The following is a 17,842-nucleotide window of genomic DNA, read 5'->3' on the forward strand; positions in this document are numbered from 1 at the left end:
TGAAGTTCAAAAATTGAGAAAATGTCTGGGTTATTCAGGCCCTAAAGCAGTTTATATGAACTCTACAAAAATTAAGGCAAAAAAAGGTTTTGATTAGAGTATTATTAATAACGGCTTCTGTTCTCCATTTCACCATGTATGTTGGTAGACAGCATAAGACAGCCATCCAAAATGCTTCATTGGAATTCTTAGTGGACTGAGAATAAACATTTCTTTTTTTTTTTTGGAAAGACAACGTTTTATTACTTTTATGTACAGAAAATTCAACAGCGTCCACTCAGCCCAGTTTGGTGGCCAGTTCTTTAGCCTTTGCCTTTTCCAGCTTGGCGATGCGAGCCACAGACTTCCGACCCAGGACATTGCCTCCCCAGTGGCGTTGGATCTCATCATATCTGTCATTGTAATTGGTCCTGATGGCTTCCACCAGCTTTGCCAGAGCTCGTTTGTCTTCCAAGTTGACCTGTGTGAAGGCGACAGTGGTGTGGGTCTTCCTGTGGACCAGACGCCCCAGCCTGGCCTTCCCCTTGAAAATGCAGTAGGGAACCCCCATCTTACGACACAGGGCAGGCAGGAAAACCACCAGCTCAATGGGATCCACATCATGTGCAATCACTACCAGCTGAGCCTTCTTGTTTTCCACCAAGGTGATGACAGTGTTAACCCCAGCTCGAAGGACAGGTGGCCTCTTAGTGGGAACATCCCCTTTGCCCGCAGCTTTCTCCTCGGCCCGGGCCAACAATCTCTGCTTCTTCTCCTGCTTTGTCTCTAGTCTGTTCTTGTGGGCCAGCTTAAGCAGTTGAGCAGCTGTCTGGCGGTCCAAGGCCTGGGTGAACTGGTTAATTGCGGGAGGCACTTTTAGACATTTATAGAGAATAGCCCTTTGCCGTTGCAGCCGGACATAGTGGGGTCATTTGACAAAGCGGGTGAGGTCCCTTTTGGGCTGGATGTCCTGTCCGATGCCAAAATTCTTGGGCCTCTTCTCGGACAGGGGATTGACCGCCTTCTTGGCCTTCTGCTTCTTCACAACAGCAGGCACTGGGGCCACCTTCTTCCCCTTCGCCTTCTTCCCTTTCAGCATCTTGGATTGCTGGAGGAGAGGAGAGAATAAACATTTCCATATTTCACATTAAAATGTTACCTGATTTGGGGCGCCTGGGTGGCTCAGTCGTTAAGCGTCTGCCTTCGGCTCAGGTCATGATTCCAGGTCCTGGGATCGAGCCCCGCATCGGGCTCCCTGCTCCGCGGGAAGCCTGCTTCTCCCTCTCCCACTCCCCCTGCTTGTGTTCCCTCTCTCGCTGTCTCTCTGTCAAATAAATAAATAAAATCTTTAAAAAAAAAAAAAATGTTACCTGATTTGCATTAAAGTGTTACCAAGAATTCCATCTCCACAGGAAAAATAAAAATATAATGTGCTGGGGCGCCTGGGTGGCTCAGTCATTGTCTGCCTTCGGCTCAGGTCATGATCCCAGGGTCCTGGGATCGAGCCCCACATTGGGCTCCCTGCTCCACGGGAAGCCTGCTTCTCCCTCTAGCACTCCCCCTGCTTGTGTTCCCTCTCTCCCTGTGTCTCTCTCTATCAAATAAATAAAAAAATCTTAAAAAAAAAATATATATATATATATATAATGTGCTTATTTTATTTATGAGAAATAATTAAGGCAATTGTAAGATCTCAGCTTTCTCTAGGCTGCTTCATGAAACTAGAAATTGTTCCAGAGATATAGTAAAAATGGACCTCAGATAGTTTCTGTCCCTAGTAAGTGGAAAAACCTTGCAGTTTTAGCTGATGCAACAAGATGTCTTAACCTCTCTGAATTTGATATTCTCAATCTTTGTACATGGGGAAAATGTTTGGAGATAAAGGCAAAAGAACAAAATAAATGTCCCTACTACTTACGGTCCGTTGACAAGTCGTTGAGACAGGCAGAGTGACCTTCCCCTAGCAACTCACTGCCTCCATGTTAATACTTTGCTAAGGGCAAAAGGCAATCTCAGCTTAACATCATCCCGACCCCCCAGGATCCTGTAAGTCTACCTTAACATAAAAATTCCTTAGGAATCTTCCTTTATCTCTAACCCCCAAGATGTATGTTGCCAATCATCCGTCAAGCATATGACTCACCGATATACATCTGAAGGGTCTCATGACTAGGGTTTTATTAGACAGTAATAAATGACATTTTCCTAACAGTAGCTAGCCCCTTCAAGGTCCTGGAAACCTTATTCCCAAAATTCCTTAGAAACTTATGCTCTCCCTAACACCCTCCCAACTTGCAAGTATATATTGGATCACTCCTCACGACCCCGGTGCAGCTCCTTCTGCCCACGGGTCCTGTCCCCGGTGCTTTAATAAAACCACCTTTTTGCACTGATGACATTCCAAAAATTCTTTCTTGGCCATCGGCTCCGACCCCAACCATTTCCTTTATCAGTACTGCTCTTACTCATCACTAAGGTAGGGTGGAAGAAAGAATATGGTAAGGTTTACAAACACTGTTATGGCTGGCGCTGAATACTTTCGTTTCTCTGGGTGCTGAAATGGTCAATGGTGATTAGGTATAGATCAGAGTTGACCCACCACGAAGCCTCCTAGAAACTCTGTCACTTACCCTCTTCTCTGTAGGGTAAGTGTAGAGCCTGCAGCTTGAAGTTGATGAGTTTTCTTTGTAAGGAACCCAGATCCATTTCTTACTCTATCCAGCCCTGGTAATCCTTTACCCATATCTAACTTTAAATAGAGTTTATTTGCTTTCTTTTCAGGTCTGTGTACTTTTCAGTTCTCTCTTATTTAAATACCTGGCTATGTATATGGGATCCATCAGGTTATGAAAAGTGGAAACGCCTTTGTTTGCTGAAATAGACTCAGGAAAACGACTTATTTGGTGCAGCTCTGCCATATACTTCATTTCTACTTCTGTTACAGATCTTAGACTAGCATGTTTCTAGTCTTTACCATTCGTGTACCTGTCCGAATCCTCCGCTGGATTGTAAGTTCTTTGGAGGCCACATTGGTGTCTTAGTTGTATGACCTTTAAAGTTGAACTCAATACCTGACACAAAACCGATAGAACAAATGTTTGTTGATTCAGTAATTTACAAAGACTCTCCTCTTTAAGAGGTAGATGATATGTTTTTTGCCTGTCAAATGAGCAGACATCAAGAAGAATGATAATTCCAAGTACTGGGGAGACGGCAGAGGAACTAGGTAGCTATATTAGTATTTACACTGTCCTTAAATTATTTTTAATGGCAGTTGAGTATAAATCAGGCAATGTTCATGGAATGCATTTGGACAATGTGTTTTAAAGTCTTAAATATTTTCATGCCTTTTGACCCTTCACTTCTAGAATTTCTTTCTTTGGAAAACAAATGGTTGCTATAATTTAGCTATAAGAATCATCATAGCAGGGTTGAATATAATAGGAAAAGTAAACAACCTCAATATCTAATAATAGGAAAGCAGTTAAATAGACTGTGTAATATGCATACATTTGCAACTACTAAGAAACAATGTTTCTTTATTAAGAAACACCTTTATTAAGACTGAAAGATGTTCCCTATAGACTTGAGTTGGGGAGAACAGTTTACACTTCCATTTTTTTTTAAAGATTTTATTTATTTATTTGACAGAGAGAGACAGAGCAAGAGAGGGAACACAAGCAGGGGGAGTGGGAGAGGGAGAAGCAGGCTTCCCGCGGAGCAGGGAGCCCGATGCGGGGCTCGATCCCAGGACCCTGGGATCATGACCTGAGCCGAAGGCAGATTCTTTTTTTTTTTTTTTTAAGATTTTGTTTATTTATTTGACAGAGAGAGACACAGCGAGAGAGGGAACACAAGCAGGGGGAGTGGGAGAGGGAGAAGCAGGCTTCCCGCGGAGCAGGGAGCCCGATGTGGGGCTCGATCCCAGGACCCTGGGATCATGACCTGAGCTGAAGGCAGACCCTTAACGACTGAGCCACCCAGGCATCTGTACACTTCCATTTTTAATACACATCTCTTTTTCTATATATCTATACTTATCTATACGTAAGGACTGAATAGCCATATGCCAAAATGTTAATAATGTTTATTTTGGAGTGGCTTAATTATATATGTTTTAAATTTTCTTTTACTCTGCTGATTAGTGTCCTCTTTACTGAAGTGAATGTTTAGCACTCGCCTTAAATTTGTTTCTAACTGAATACAAGGAAGGTAGGGGAAATGATTGAACAAATGAATAATTACAAAATACTTATTAACAGTTTCATGCTGATTCCATTCCTGATGGCTTAGCCCCAAGTCAGTGAAGTGCAAATGAGAATATGAATTTTAAAAAGGGTAATAGAGGTCATCCTGGTTTTCCATTTTAAAGAGAACTGACATGGAAAGAGGACACTGTTTTGCATTTTGGGTAAAGAATATTTGGCAAGGAAATGAGTAAACCTGTGGCAAAAATGTTATTAAACATATTTTTAAGCAATTAAAAGAATTTTTATTACCCCGTTATTTGGAAATACACAGTGATTTTCAAAGAAAAATATCTTTAGGTAACCAGATTGTCTTATACTTTTCTGCTTTGAATGTCAATCTTTTTTTCTTAAGATATGAAAGTCTGGTTTTAATATCAGACAGAATATGCAGAAAGAACCAGCATGATAATTTGAGTGTGGCCTGCCCAAAACACATATACACATTCTTTGCTGAATGATTTAGTCTACTGATGTCTTTTTAAAGATTTGAAGACTATGGGTGATCCTATAATAACAGTGCCAACTTTCTTTATTCAAAGATAAAGCTTCACTGTTTTGTTTTCCAGAAATTCCACGGAAAAACAATGTTGAGCACTTTGGCATCTGCTTTAAAGCAGATCTGCATCACTTCTTAGGAAGTGAGAATTTCAAAGAAACATAATTTCCACTGCCAGAGGGGAGATGGTTTGTGATAAGGGAGGGACTGGGAGACACCTGCAGCGTTGAGAAGTGTCTGTCGAGAAGAATGCTACACCTGGCGTCTTGCTCTAATATTTCTCTCTTCTGTAGAAGCCAGTATAAGAGAAGTCCATCTGGATTTAGGTACTAGTGTGTCCAGGGGATTTTATAACAAAGGTGAGTTGCCTATGTAGTAGCCCTGTTCCGGGGATTTCAAGGGCAAATTCACATTTGGATAAATGCAGATTTAGAGCGTCGAATTTCCTTTTATCGATTTGCTTCCTTCCATCTTTTTCCTTCTCATTGTTCTTTCTCCACCCGTCCCCTGCAGCGGTTGATTATACTGACGTGAGCATCAGTGGTTGTGTGGATTACATCCCCCGTTGATTAATGCTAAGGAAATCAGTGTGTATTTCCTTAGGTGCCAAATGACCTGCAGAATGCAAAACTTATAAAGTAGACCTAAAGAAACACTTAGGGTCCTGTCACATAATCGAAACAAATGTATTTTCTCCTTGAATTATTGAAATGATCAGAATTATATATCCTGCTTTATTATTTTTCATGGTACTTAACTACCTCTTGGCAGAGTCTATATTCAAAAAAATTTGTATTTGTTGTTGTCTTTTTCTTTCCTCTAACATGTAAACTATGTGAATAAAAGGAATTTGTCTTGTCCTCTATTGTATCAGCCGCCCTTAAAAGATCCTGGCTCATAGTAGGTGCTCAGTAAATACCTGTTGAATTATGTTGATTTTCCATGATATTTTCCTTGTATGGATAATAGTAGACCTATATTTATGTTTTTGATTGGACCATCCTTTTAAAGTTTTACCAGAAGGTTCACGCTGTAATCACTTTTAAATTCTGAATACTTAATCTGTCCCATTTGATGGTAACTCAGTGGTTAGAAAATGGTGCACATGCCTGTCAGGTTTGTGTTCTGCTTCATTTTTCCAAATATTTATTGACCGCTTGCTATATTTCTGTTCATGTGCTCATTGCTGGAGATGGACACAATATAGTCCTTGATCTAAATGAGCTCATTGTCGAAGAGACAGCCTTGTAAAGAAGTGATGTTGATCTCGTACACTATGTGTGAAAATCGAGGGCCATGGTCATTCAAAGGAGGATGTGATTAACTCCAGTGGTTGGGAATCAAGATTGAAGTCATGGTCCTTTGTCTTCAAGGCATTCACAAACAAGTAAGGAAGATAGACACATAAATAGTATAATTTACTGTATCTTGTATTAGAGATATAAATCAACTAACAAGACCACTTCAAGAAAATAACAGTTCTGCTTAAGGCATTAGAATAAGCTTTTATGGAATAGTTGATATTTACATCGGGCCTTGGATTCCCTAGGCACAGTGGGAGTGGAGGGTGGAATGGATTTGGGGTAAGAGCAAATGCACAGAAATTAGAGTCGCTGAAATGCAGTAGAACAGAAAGAAGGTCCAGAAATTAAAGCCAGAAGAGTAGAATCCAGATTACGAACTCTATGGAATCCTATGTTTAGGAGCCTATGCAGTATAACATAAATAATTGTGATATTGATTGAAGACTTAGGTGTTCCTGTTTCTGTCTGGTCTTAGTTCCATGGGCTAACTTTAGTGGTGTTCATCCCAGGTTGATATAACTCTGGGAAATAAAATTTCTACCAGCAAGGCCCAGAGAAATGTTGAAAACTCAACTTATTAATGGACAATGATAAATATTTCTGTCAAAAGGGTTGGAATACTTGTTTCATCTCTTATTTGGAAAATCACAATTGGAGCACAATTAGATGAATGAGAAGGTAAAGTGAGTTGTTGTCATTAAGAAGACAAATCTGTGGAGGAATCCAGCTGGCGTGGTCAAAGCACACAACTCTTGATATCGGGGTCGTGAGTTCGAGCCCCACATTATGTGTAGAGGTTACTAAAACACAAACAAAAAACCCCCCAAAAAACAAACCAAAAAAAACCCCACTTAAGAACGAAGTCAAATCTGTGACAACCAAGTGAACCAAATGCTCTTCTTACAAAGTTGTGCCTGGCTCACAAACCCAGCCAGGTATCTGAAGGAGGCTTGATCTGACTTTGAATTGTGTTAAATGACTTTACCTGATTCGCAGTCTCCCGATTTCTCTCTAGTACCCAATTCAAGAATGTACACTGCATTGCTCTATAATTCAGAAAGACTTTCAAACATTACTCACTCTTATTGCTTTGTATAGAAAATTCCCACTAGGGCTATGAGTGGACCCAGGGTATTCATCCATCAATCCTTTTAATTTCCTCTCAACGTTGTGCTTTAAGGTAAGAAAAACGCAATATCAAGTAAATAATGATAATGTCCACCATAGCCAAAACATCTATCTTTGACTTTGAAGTGTAAAAACAAGAATTTACCTATTATTTCATGGAATTAAGGACCCCAAACTGAAATCAATACATGGTAAAATTTAACAATGGCAACAAAAGTCCATTCAATAATTCCAAATGTGGCCAATTTACAGAATATGTCAGGACATGGGAAAATAATAACTCTAGAAGTAACTATGAGGGAGAGGAGTGGAGGGAGGGAAGGAGAGATAACAGAGAGATTAGTAAGTTGGAGGGAAGAGGAATCATGCTCACAAAAGGAGATCTCACTTTCAACTTTGTCATGGGCTACCTGAGAGAAGGTACGTCAAAAACAACCATTTGAAGCAAGAACTTTGTGGCTACTCTTGATAGATTTTTTTTTTCTTCTTTCATTCCTGCCATCTGTTTTGTGAAGGATAAGCTGAAGTGCAACATCACCGAGAGGAGGAGTAGGTATTTGTTGAAAATTTGCAGGAGGAACAAGGAAAGAAATGTTCTCTATCCTTCCAAGATCGTGCAACATTGCCTCAAGTCTATAAATGTTTGAAAGCCACATTTATGTGGGAAGTTTTGAATAGCCTTTCTTTGGCTGTGTAAGAAACGTCCTCTTAACTAGGTATTTTTCAGCTCATCTGACGTTTATGACTTAGTCTGACATTATTTGAAATACCCCGAAGGAAAGATGAATGTGGGATCTAATTCAGAGTTCTCAGAGGAATGGAAAGGCATTTTGACCCCCTTCTAGACCATTCTGGCCCTGGTTTTGTCTTCTTTCTTTTAACTTAGCCTCTGGTTATTGAGCTCATTCTGCACCCAGTAGCATGATTTATTTTGAGTTTCATTAAGAAAGTGACTGGCAATTAAAAACAAAATCTTCAATGTTGGATGACTTTTGTATATTGGAGCTGCTGGAAAGGAAGCTTGAGACATGGAGAAACCACATTGGAAAGTTTAATGTGGGACTATGTGAAGCAAACTTTTTTGTAATTCATGTCCATGGCTCCCAGTGGTTGGATCTTCCCCACTGTGCTGTATGCTTTCCTGTACAGGCATTTGATCATTTATTCAACAAACCTATATTAATAAGGGCTCACCTTTTATTAGGAAACTGGAAATACACAAATGAATAAGGTGTTACATCCTCTCTTACGGAGCTGATGGCATCAGAGGGAATATAGAGCAAAAAACCAGCAATTATAATTCATAAACATAAGAGCTTTGATAGGCATATACAGAGATAGGATTCTACGAAGACACATAGGAAGACACTTAAATTGTCACCGGAGGCTTTATGAAAGAAGATAAACCTTGAGTTTGTAGGGTAGGAAAAATAATTTGCCTTTTACCCTTCTAGGTTCTTGGCTGATATCCCCCTGTAATAAAAGCCAGATTAATAGGAAAAGAACAAACAGAAGTTGAATAACATGTATACCTCCTGTGTACAAGGGAGATACCAGAAAAGCTGATTTAACTCCCCAAAATGGCCCAAGACATCACCTTAAATAGTATTGCCATCAGTAAAGAAAATAAGATGTTGGGGTTGGGGGGCCAGTTATGGGAGGTTTTCAGGCAAAGACCCCTAAACAAGGGTTAAGTTGTTATGCAGAGTTAAGTCCCTGCCTTTTCTACTGATAAGAGTTTCTAGAGATTTACTCATTCTCCTTCTAGTACAGAGAGGAATACATCCTTACAGATGGAGGTTTTCCTTATATCTACTAGGTTTTCAGTGCTTTTCCTGTGTCTGCTGTTTCCTAAAAATAACCAGCTGAAGGAAATGCAAACTGTACTTTTTACGATGAGATATCACCTTGCACCAGTGAGAATGACTAGTATCAAAAGGACAAGAAATCACAAGTATTGGGGAGGATGAGGAGAAAAGCGAACCCTTGTGCACTGTTGTTTGGAATGTAAATTGGTACAGGCACTGTGGAAAACAGTATGGTGGTTCCTCAAAAAATTGAAAATAGGAATACTGTACGATCCAGTAATTCCATTTCTGGGTATTTATCCAAAGGAGATGAAAACACAAATTTAGAAAGATATATGCACCCCTATGTTTATTGCAGCATTATTTACAGCAAAGATAAGGAAGCAACCTAAGTGTCCATCAATAGATGAACGGATAAAGAAATGGTGGTGTGTGTGGATATATTCCATTGTGTGTGTGGGGGGGGGGCGGTGTATATCAGCCATTAAAAAGAATGAGATCTTGCCATCTGTGAAAGCCTGGATGAATCTAGAGGTTATTACACTAAGTGAAATAAGTTAGACAGCTTAGCAAACTGTTTCTTAGGATGGGAAAAATTTCTCTTGGTCGCCTGCTTTATCCATTACTTTCTTTTACTTTCAGAAAGTAACAATTTCTCGTTTGACAAATATTGAGAATAGTCCCCATTTTGAACCTGTTGCATCCTTAGATCCTTCTGCCCAATTAGCTAATTAAGAGTTATACATAATCAATCAAGAGCAAAATCATGAAAGTTTCACTTCAATAATTTGTGAATAGTCATCTTATGGCACTGGCATTTGTTTTGACAAATGAAATTGTGTCCAAAACACAGAGACAGAGAAATATAAATACCATATGATTTCACTTATATATATAATCTAAGAAACTAAACAAAGAACAAAAGAGGAATAGATTCACAAATCTAGAAGACGAACTGGTGGTTTCCAGAATGAGAGATGAGCAAACTAGGTTAAGAGGATTAAGAGGTACAAACTTCCATTTAGAAATTAATGAATAAATGAAGTCCCATGGATAAAAATTATAGGGAATATAGTCAATAATATTGTTATAACTGTATGGTGGCACGTGGTACTACATTTATCATGATGAGCATTTCATAATGTATATAGTTGTCAGCTCACGGTGTTGTATATTTGAAACTAAGATAATAATGTATGTCAGGTATACTTCAAAAAGGAGGAAAAAAAAGATTTTCGGTCTTCCCAAAAGCTAGTGAAGAGAAATGGGTTGTAGAATCAATAATAGATCACAACAGCATGAGTAAACAAGTATGTAAAGCTATTTCTACAAGAAAAAAACAAACAAACAAACCAAGTGGCTCAAAATAATCCTTATGTCAAAGATTGGGGTAGTATATTCTGCTCCCCTTCAAGCTGAATCAGGAAATTCAGAGTGAAAAGGATTGTCCAGGTAGAAGAAATTACATATGTCAAAGCATGGACATATATAGGGAACTGTTAATATAGTATATGACTGGAGGGTAGGGGGTGTTGAAAGAGGGTCTCAGGAAATGAGGTCAAAGATATAGACAGGAGTTAGCATGTCACGTGCTGGTTTGGGGAGTTTAAAATAAAGTCACACATCTATTTTATTTGCAGCAGTAAGTCTTTGTAGGTTTTCAGTGGTGTATATACCCCGATTTTCATCTAGCTTCCCTGTAGTTGTTGCCTTTTACATAGTGCTTATTAAAGCTTTATTGACTTTGAACCTACTGTCAGGCTAGTGGACTGAAAGAAGAGCCCTGAAAGAGCTCAGGTAATGGGGTTAATGAGTCTAGATTGGAAAATATTCTTTGTGTCCTTAGTTTGAGACCCCAAGAAATGGTCTGCCATACTGAAGTTTCTGTTAAGGGATAGTATCGAGGTACTGACCATTTCAGCCTGGGAGGTATGGGTGAATGCCCTTCTTGGTGAGTTGACTCACGATCCTGGTTTTTTTTTTAGTTTTTCAGAACAAAATCTCATTAGATCAGTTTACCCATGCTAATCAAAATCCCACAGATCAGATATTCCAAACATACATTTTCTTGATTTATGATAAAGACTGTATCCGGCTATATACCTGGTATCAGTCTTTTGCACAGGACACACACTCCTGTTTGGAAAGTTTACTCTGGAGGTCAGATGGTATATCAGAATATTACTTTGAGAATACAGAGTTAGAACAAAGGGAATGTGATGTTCTCCGTGGACATTCCCATCACGCTAGGGTGGTGTGACAGATTGTCCTTCTCCACTCCTGAAATAATAATCTCCAGAGAATTGGTACTTGTTTTTAGAATCAGAGCACTGATTCTCCTGGGCAGAGCATACTGACATATTCTCACACTATGGCTCTCCCTAGAATCCATGCAAACGCCATCCCATCCCCACTTTTATGACAGGGTTTGTCACAGCCTAGTTTACGTTAATCCTAGTTTGGTCTGCATGGAGACTGAGTCGACATTGAACACTCATCAGCAGCATATTTGCAAACTGTTTCTTAGGATGGGAAGAATTTCTCTAGGTCACCTGCTTTACCCATTACTTTCTTTAACTTTCAGAAAGTAACAGTTTCTCGTTTGACAATTATTGAGACTAGTCCCCATTTTGAACCTGTTGCATCCTTAGATCCTTCTGCCCAATTAGCCAATTAAGAGTTATACATGATCAATCAAGAACAAAATCATGAAAGTTTCACTTCAATAATTTGTGAATAGTCATCTTATGGCACTGGCATTCGTCTTGACAAATGAAATTGTGTCCAAAACACACACAAAAATATTAAAGCGGGTCTCTGAGGGAACTCCAATCTATTTTTATCTTCTCATTTTAGATGGGGAAACTGATGCTCACAGAGGGTGAGAGATTTTCCCAGGACAGCTCAGCTTGTTGGAGGCAGGTTGAGGACTAGAAGCTGATTCTCCTGATTCCTAGTTCAGTGCTATTTTTACTCTACCACTTAGTACTCATAAAATATGTACAAAGATAAGTATGGAGAAGCAAACTGGTATCTGCATTGAATGATCTCTGCAATGTACTCTTTGACAATTCTGACTAGAAAATCCCCATTGAAATCTTCAAACACTCTTTTGATGGACAAAAAAATGAGCGATGGGAGGGATCATTTTTGCTGTTGGAAATTTCCACTAGTGCCCCTGTACATTGATGTATTTTCTGACCCTTTTTTCTTATTCAAACAGCCTATTTTGGTGCCATTTACTTGAAAACACACTCATGCTTTTAAAAATTGAATGTTAATTGAATGGAGCACTGGGTGTTATACGCAAACAAAGAATCATGGAACACTACATCAAAAACTAGTGATGTGATGTATGGTGGTTAACATAACATAATAAAATAAAATTAAAAAATTGAATGTTAAATATCATGTACATAAACGTAGAATATTTATTGAATATTATGAATATAGTATACTTCTGCCAGAAATCCTGGGCAGTGTAATATAGCATGAATACATTTGTTTGTGTGGGGATGGTTGGCACTTGTTGGGAGTATTTTTATTGCTGTATGAGAACAGTATGAGCTGTATGCATTTCCAGGGCTCTTACTGTATCAGAGATATTTTATTCTTGTTTAGGTTTTATAACTTGAGCTGGCCTTGATAACTAGGTAGGGCTGACTCAAGAAGATAGGTAGAAGATTCTCAGGAGCAGTTTGGATTTCCCTTTGAGTGCAGTGGTTATCTTTCCTGGCTGACTATTCATCCAAAATGGGAACCGTCAGATGATGGAGAGCTGGCTCTTGGATGTTTGGTTTGGGTGAATGGCAAGTCCTAGCTCCTGTTTGGGTCTCAACGTCCATCTCTGGAAAATGAGAAGGATAAAATCATCTCCTAGGTCCCTAGCAGTTCTGACATCATATAATTATTTGATTCTTTAATTTTTCTGTTAATATTGAGTGCTTGATCATTCAGGATCTGTGAAAGATCTAGCATCTAAGCCGTGGTACACTGTATGCTACCTATGCTAGGGTTTCTAGCTCTTTCTTTTCAGCCTAGACCTGTACCCTTCTCCCAGACCTACCACTCTGGTCCATGAAAATAACTACCTGTGTGTATTCCATTGCATCCATAGCTCTTGCCTTTTTTCAATTAAGTTTTAAATTTTAATTCCAGTATAGTTAACACACAGTGTTTCTATTAGTTTCAGGTATACAATATAGTGATTCAACAATTCTATACACAACTCAGTGCTTATCTGATTAGTGGACTCTTTAATCCCCATCACCTATTTCACCCATCCCCGCACCAAACCTCCCTTCTGGTAACCATGAGTTTGTTCTTTATAGTTAAGGGTCTGTTTCTTGGTTTCTCTCTCTCTCGCTTTCTTTTTCTCTCTTTCCTTCGCTTGTTTCCCCCCCCTCTAATTCCACATGAGTGAAATCATATGGTACTTGTCTTTCTCTGACTTATTTCCCTTGGATTGTCCTCTCCAGCTCCATCCATTTTGTTGCAAATATCAAGACATCATTCTTTTCGTGGCTGAATAATATTCTATTTTATATATATATATATATATATATATATATATATATATACACACACACACATATCACATCTTCTTTATCCATTCATCAATTGATGGACACTTGGGCTGCTTCCATAATTTGTCTATTGTAAATAATGCTGCAATAAATATAGAGGTGCATGTATCCCTTTGAATTAGTGTTTTTTGTGGGTTTTTTTTAATACTACCTAGTAGTGCAATTACTAGATCATAAGGTAGTTCTATTTTTAACTTTTTGAGGAACCTCCATACTGTTCCCTACAGTGGCTGCACCAGTTTGCATTCCCACCAACACTGCAGGAGGGTTCCTTTTTCTCCACATCATCGCCAACACTTGTTGTTTCTTGTGTTTTTGATTTTAGCCATTCTGACAGGTGTGAGGTCATATCTTATTTGTAGTTTTTATTTGCATTTCCCTGATGGTCAGTGATTTTTTTAATTGGATTATTTGGGGTTTTTTGGTGTTGAGTTGTATAAGTTTTTTTCTATATATTTTGGATATTAACCCATTTTCAGGTATGTCATTTGCAAATACCTTCTCCCATACAGCAGTTTGCCTTTAAGTTTTCTTGATTGTTTCTTTCGTTGTGCAGAAGCTTTTTATTTTGATGTAGTCCTGATAGTTTATTTTTGTTCTTTCAAACCTTATCTCAGGAAACATTTCTCAAAAAATGTTGCTACCGCTGATGTCAGAGACATCACTGCCTCTGCTCTCTTCTAGGATTTTTATAGTTTCAGGTCTCACGTTTAGGTCTTTAATCCATATTGAGTTTTTGTATATGGTGTAACAATGTGGTCCAGTTTCATTTCTTTGCCTGGAGCTATCCGGTTTTCCCATCACCATTTGTTGAAGAGACTTTTTTCCATTATATATTCTTGCCTCTCTTTTTGAAGCTTAATTGACCATATCATTGTGGGTTTATTTGTGGGCGATCTATTCTGGTTCCATTGATCTATGTGTATACTTTAGCACCAGTACTGTGCTGTTTTGTTTACTACGGCTTTGACATATAACTTGAAGTCTGGAATTGTGCTATCTCCAGTTTTGTTCTTTCTCAAGATTGCTTTGGCTATTCAGGCTCTTTTGTGGTTCCATACAAATTTTAGGGTTGTTTGTTCTAGCTTTGTGACAACCGCGGTTGGTATTTTGATAGGGATTGAATTAAATCTGTAGATGGCTTTGGGTAGTATGGAACTTTAAAAATTCTGTTCTTCCAATTCATGAGCATGGATTGTCTTTCCATTTCTTTAGAATTTCATCAGTGTTTTATAGTTTTTAGAGCACAGGTCTTTCAATTCTTGGGTTAAGTTTATTCTTAATTATTATTTTTGGTGCACTTACAAATGGGACTGTTTTCTTATTTGTCTTTCTGCTGCTTCATTATTCATGTACAGAAATGCAACACATTTCTATTTCTATACATTGATTTTGTATCCTGCAACTTTACTGAATTTGTGTATCAGTTCTAGTATTTTTTTTTTTTTTTTTGGTGGAATCTTTTGGGTTTTCTAGATATGGTATCATGTCATCTGCAGATAGTGAAAGTTTTACTTCTTTCTTACTGATTTGGATGCCTTTTATTTCTTTTTGTTGTCTGTTTGCTGTGGCTAGGACTTCCAGTACCATGTTGAAAAAAAGTAGAGAGAGTGGATGTCCCTGTCTTGTTCCTGACCTCAGGGGAAAAAGCTCTCAATTTTTCCCCATTGAGTATTATGTTCGCTGTGAGTTTTTCATATAAGGCCTTTATTATGTTGAGGTATGTTCCCTCTAAACGTACTTTGTTGAGGGTTTTTATCAAGATCAAGAGTCTCATGCTCTCCTGACAGCCAACCAGTCCTCCTATGTCATTATCTTTTGTTGTAGTGTCTTTATCTGATTCTGGCATCAGGGTAATGCTGACCTGATAGAATGAATTTGGAAGGTTTCTTTCCTCTTCTATCTTCTTGGAATAGTTTGAGAAGAATAGGTATTTCCTCTTCCTTAAATGTTTGTTAGAATTTACCTGTGAAGCCATCTGGTCCTGGAATTTTGTTTGTTGGGCGTTGTTTGATTACTGATTAAATTTCATTGCTGGTCATCAGTGTGCTCACATTTTCTATTTCCTCCTGCTTCAACTTTAGAAGGTTATATGTTTCTAGTAATTTATCTATTTCTTCTAGGTTGTCCAGTTTGTTGACATCTAATTTTTCGTAATATTCTGTTACAATTGTTTGTATTCCTGTGGTGTTGGTTTTTATTTCTCCTCTTCCATTTGTGATTTTGTTTGAGTTTTCTGTTTATTTATTTTTTAAATTAGTCTGGCTAGAGGTTTATCAATTTTGATCTTTTCAAAGAATCAGCTCCTGGATTCATTGATCTGGTTCTATTGTTTTTAAAAATTTCTATATAATTTATTTCTGCTCTAATCTTTATTATGCCCTCCCTTCTGCTTGTTTTGGATTTTCTTTGTTCTTCTTTTTCTAGTTCCTTTAGGTGTAATGTTAGGTTGCTTATTTGAGATTTTTCTTGTTTCTTGAGGTAGGCCTGTATTGCTATAAACTTACCTCTTGGAACCACTTTCACTGCATCCCAAAGGTTTTTGACCATTGTGTTTTCATTTTCCTTTGTTTCCATGTAATTTTTTATTTCTTCTTTGATTTCTTGGTTCACTCATTCATTGTTTAGTAGCATGTTATTTAGCCTCCATGTATATGCGCTCTTTCCAGATTTTTACTTGTGGTCAATTTCTAGTTTCAAAATGTTGTGGTCAGAAAAGATGTGTGGTGTGACTTTGATTTTTTTAATTTGTTGACACTTGTTTCGTGGCCTAACATGATCTAGTCTGGAGAATGTTCCATGTGCGCTTGAAAACTGTGTATTCTGCTGTTTTAAGATGGGATGTTCGGAATATATCTGTTAAGCCCATCTGGTCCATCGTGTCTTTTGAAGCCACTCTTGCCTTGTTGATTTTCTGTTTGGGTGATTTGTCCATTTATGTATGTAGGCTGTTAATGTCCCCTACTAGTATCGTATTACTATCAATTATTTCCTTTATCTTTTATGTGTTCAAGTGCTCCCATTTTGGGTGCATAAATACTTACAATTGTTATATTCTTGTTGGATTGTCCCTTTTATTATTATATAGGGTCCTTTGTCTCTTGTTACAGTCTTCGTTTCAAAGTCTCTTTTGTCTGATATAAGCATTGGTACCCTGGCTTTCTTTTGACATCCATTTGCACAATAAGTACTTCTCTACCCACTCAGTTTCAATCTGGAGGTGACTGTAGGTTTTAAATGAGTCTTTCTTAGAGAACATATAGATGAGTCTTGTCCTTTTATCCACCTTGTCACCCTATGTCTTTTGGTTGGAGCATTTAGTCCCTTTTTATTCAAAGTACTTTTTGATAAATATGTCTTTATTACCAATTTGTTATGTGTTTTTTGCCTTTGATCCTTTCTTCTGTCACTCTCTTGCTTTCTTTCATGATTTGCTGGCTTTCTTTAGTGATATACTTGGATTCCTTTCTCTATTTTTTGGCATATCTATTACTGGCTTTTGATTTGTGGTTACCATTAGGTTTGTATATAACATCTGCATATAGCAATCTGTATTAAGTTGATGCTTACTTATTTTGAATCCATTCTTTACTCTCCCCCGCCCCATGTTTTAGGAATATTATGTCATATTTTAACTTCCTTTTATTTTGTGGATCCCTTGACTGATTTTTAGATATAGTTATTTTTACTGTTTTTGTGTTTTCTACTTTTTATATACTCACTTATGGTCTTTTCTTTCCACTCAAGGTGTCCCCTTTATTTTTTATTTATTTATTTTTAAAGATTTTATTTATTTATTTGACTGAGAGAGAGACAATGAGAGAGGGAACACAAGCATGGGGAGTGGGAGAGGGAGAAGCAGGCTTCCCGCTGAGCAGGGAGCCCAATATGGGGCTTGATCCCAGGACCCTGGGATCATGACCTGAGCCAAAGGCAGATGCTTAGCAACTGAGCCACCCAGGTGCCCCAGGGTGTCCCCTTTAATACTTCTTGTAGAGGTGGTTTAATGGTCATGAAGTCTTTTTGTTTGTCTGAAAAACTCTATCCTCCTTCTATTCTGAATGATAGCCTTGCTGAATAGAATATTCTTGGCTGCCGACTTTTCCCACTCAGCACTTTGAATATATCGTGCTGCTCCCTTGTGGCTTGCAAAGTTTCTGCTGAAAGATCCAATGATAACCTTACAGGGTTTCCCTTGTATGTAACTTGTCTTTTGTTTTTCTCCCTTCCTCCCTTTCTTTCTTCTTCCCTTCCTTCCTTCCTTCCTTCCTTCCTTTCATGGGACTTGAAC

General features: G+C 38.3%; 1 pseudogene; it reads right to left on the reverse strand.

Moving 5' to 3' along the window:
- Positions 1 to 219: 219 nt before the first annotated feature.
- On the reverse strand, positions 220 to 1,082 carry LOC118555663 (large ribosomal subunit protein eL8 pseudogene; annotated as a pseudogene).
- Between the last annotated feature and the right edge of the window lie 16,760 nt (positions 1,083 to 17,842).

This window comes from Halichoerus grypus, chromosome X, assembly GCF_964656455.1.
Source record: "Halichoerus grypus chromosome X, mHalGry1.hap1.1, whole genome shotgun sequence".
Classification (NCBI taxonomy): Eukaryota; Metazoa; Chordata; class Mammalia; order Carnivora; family Phocidae; genus Halichoerus; species Halichoerus grypus.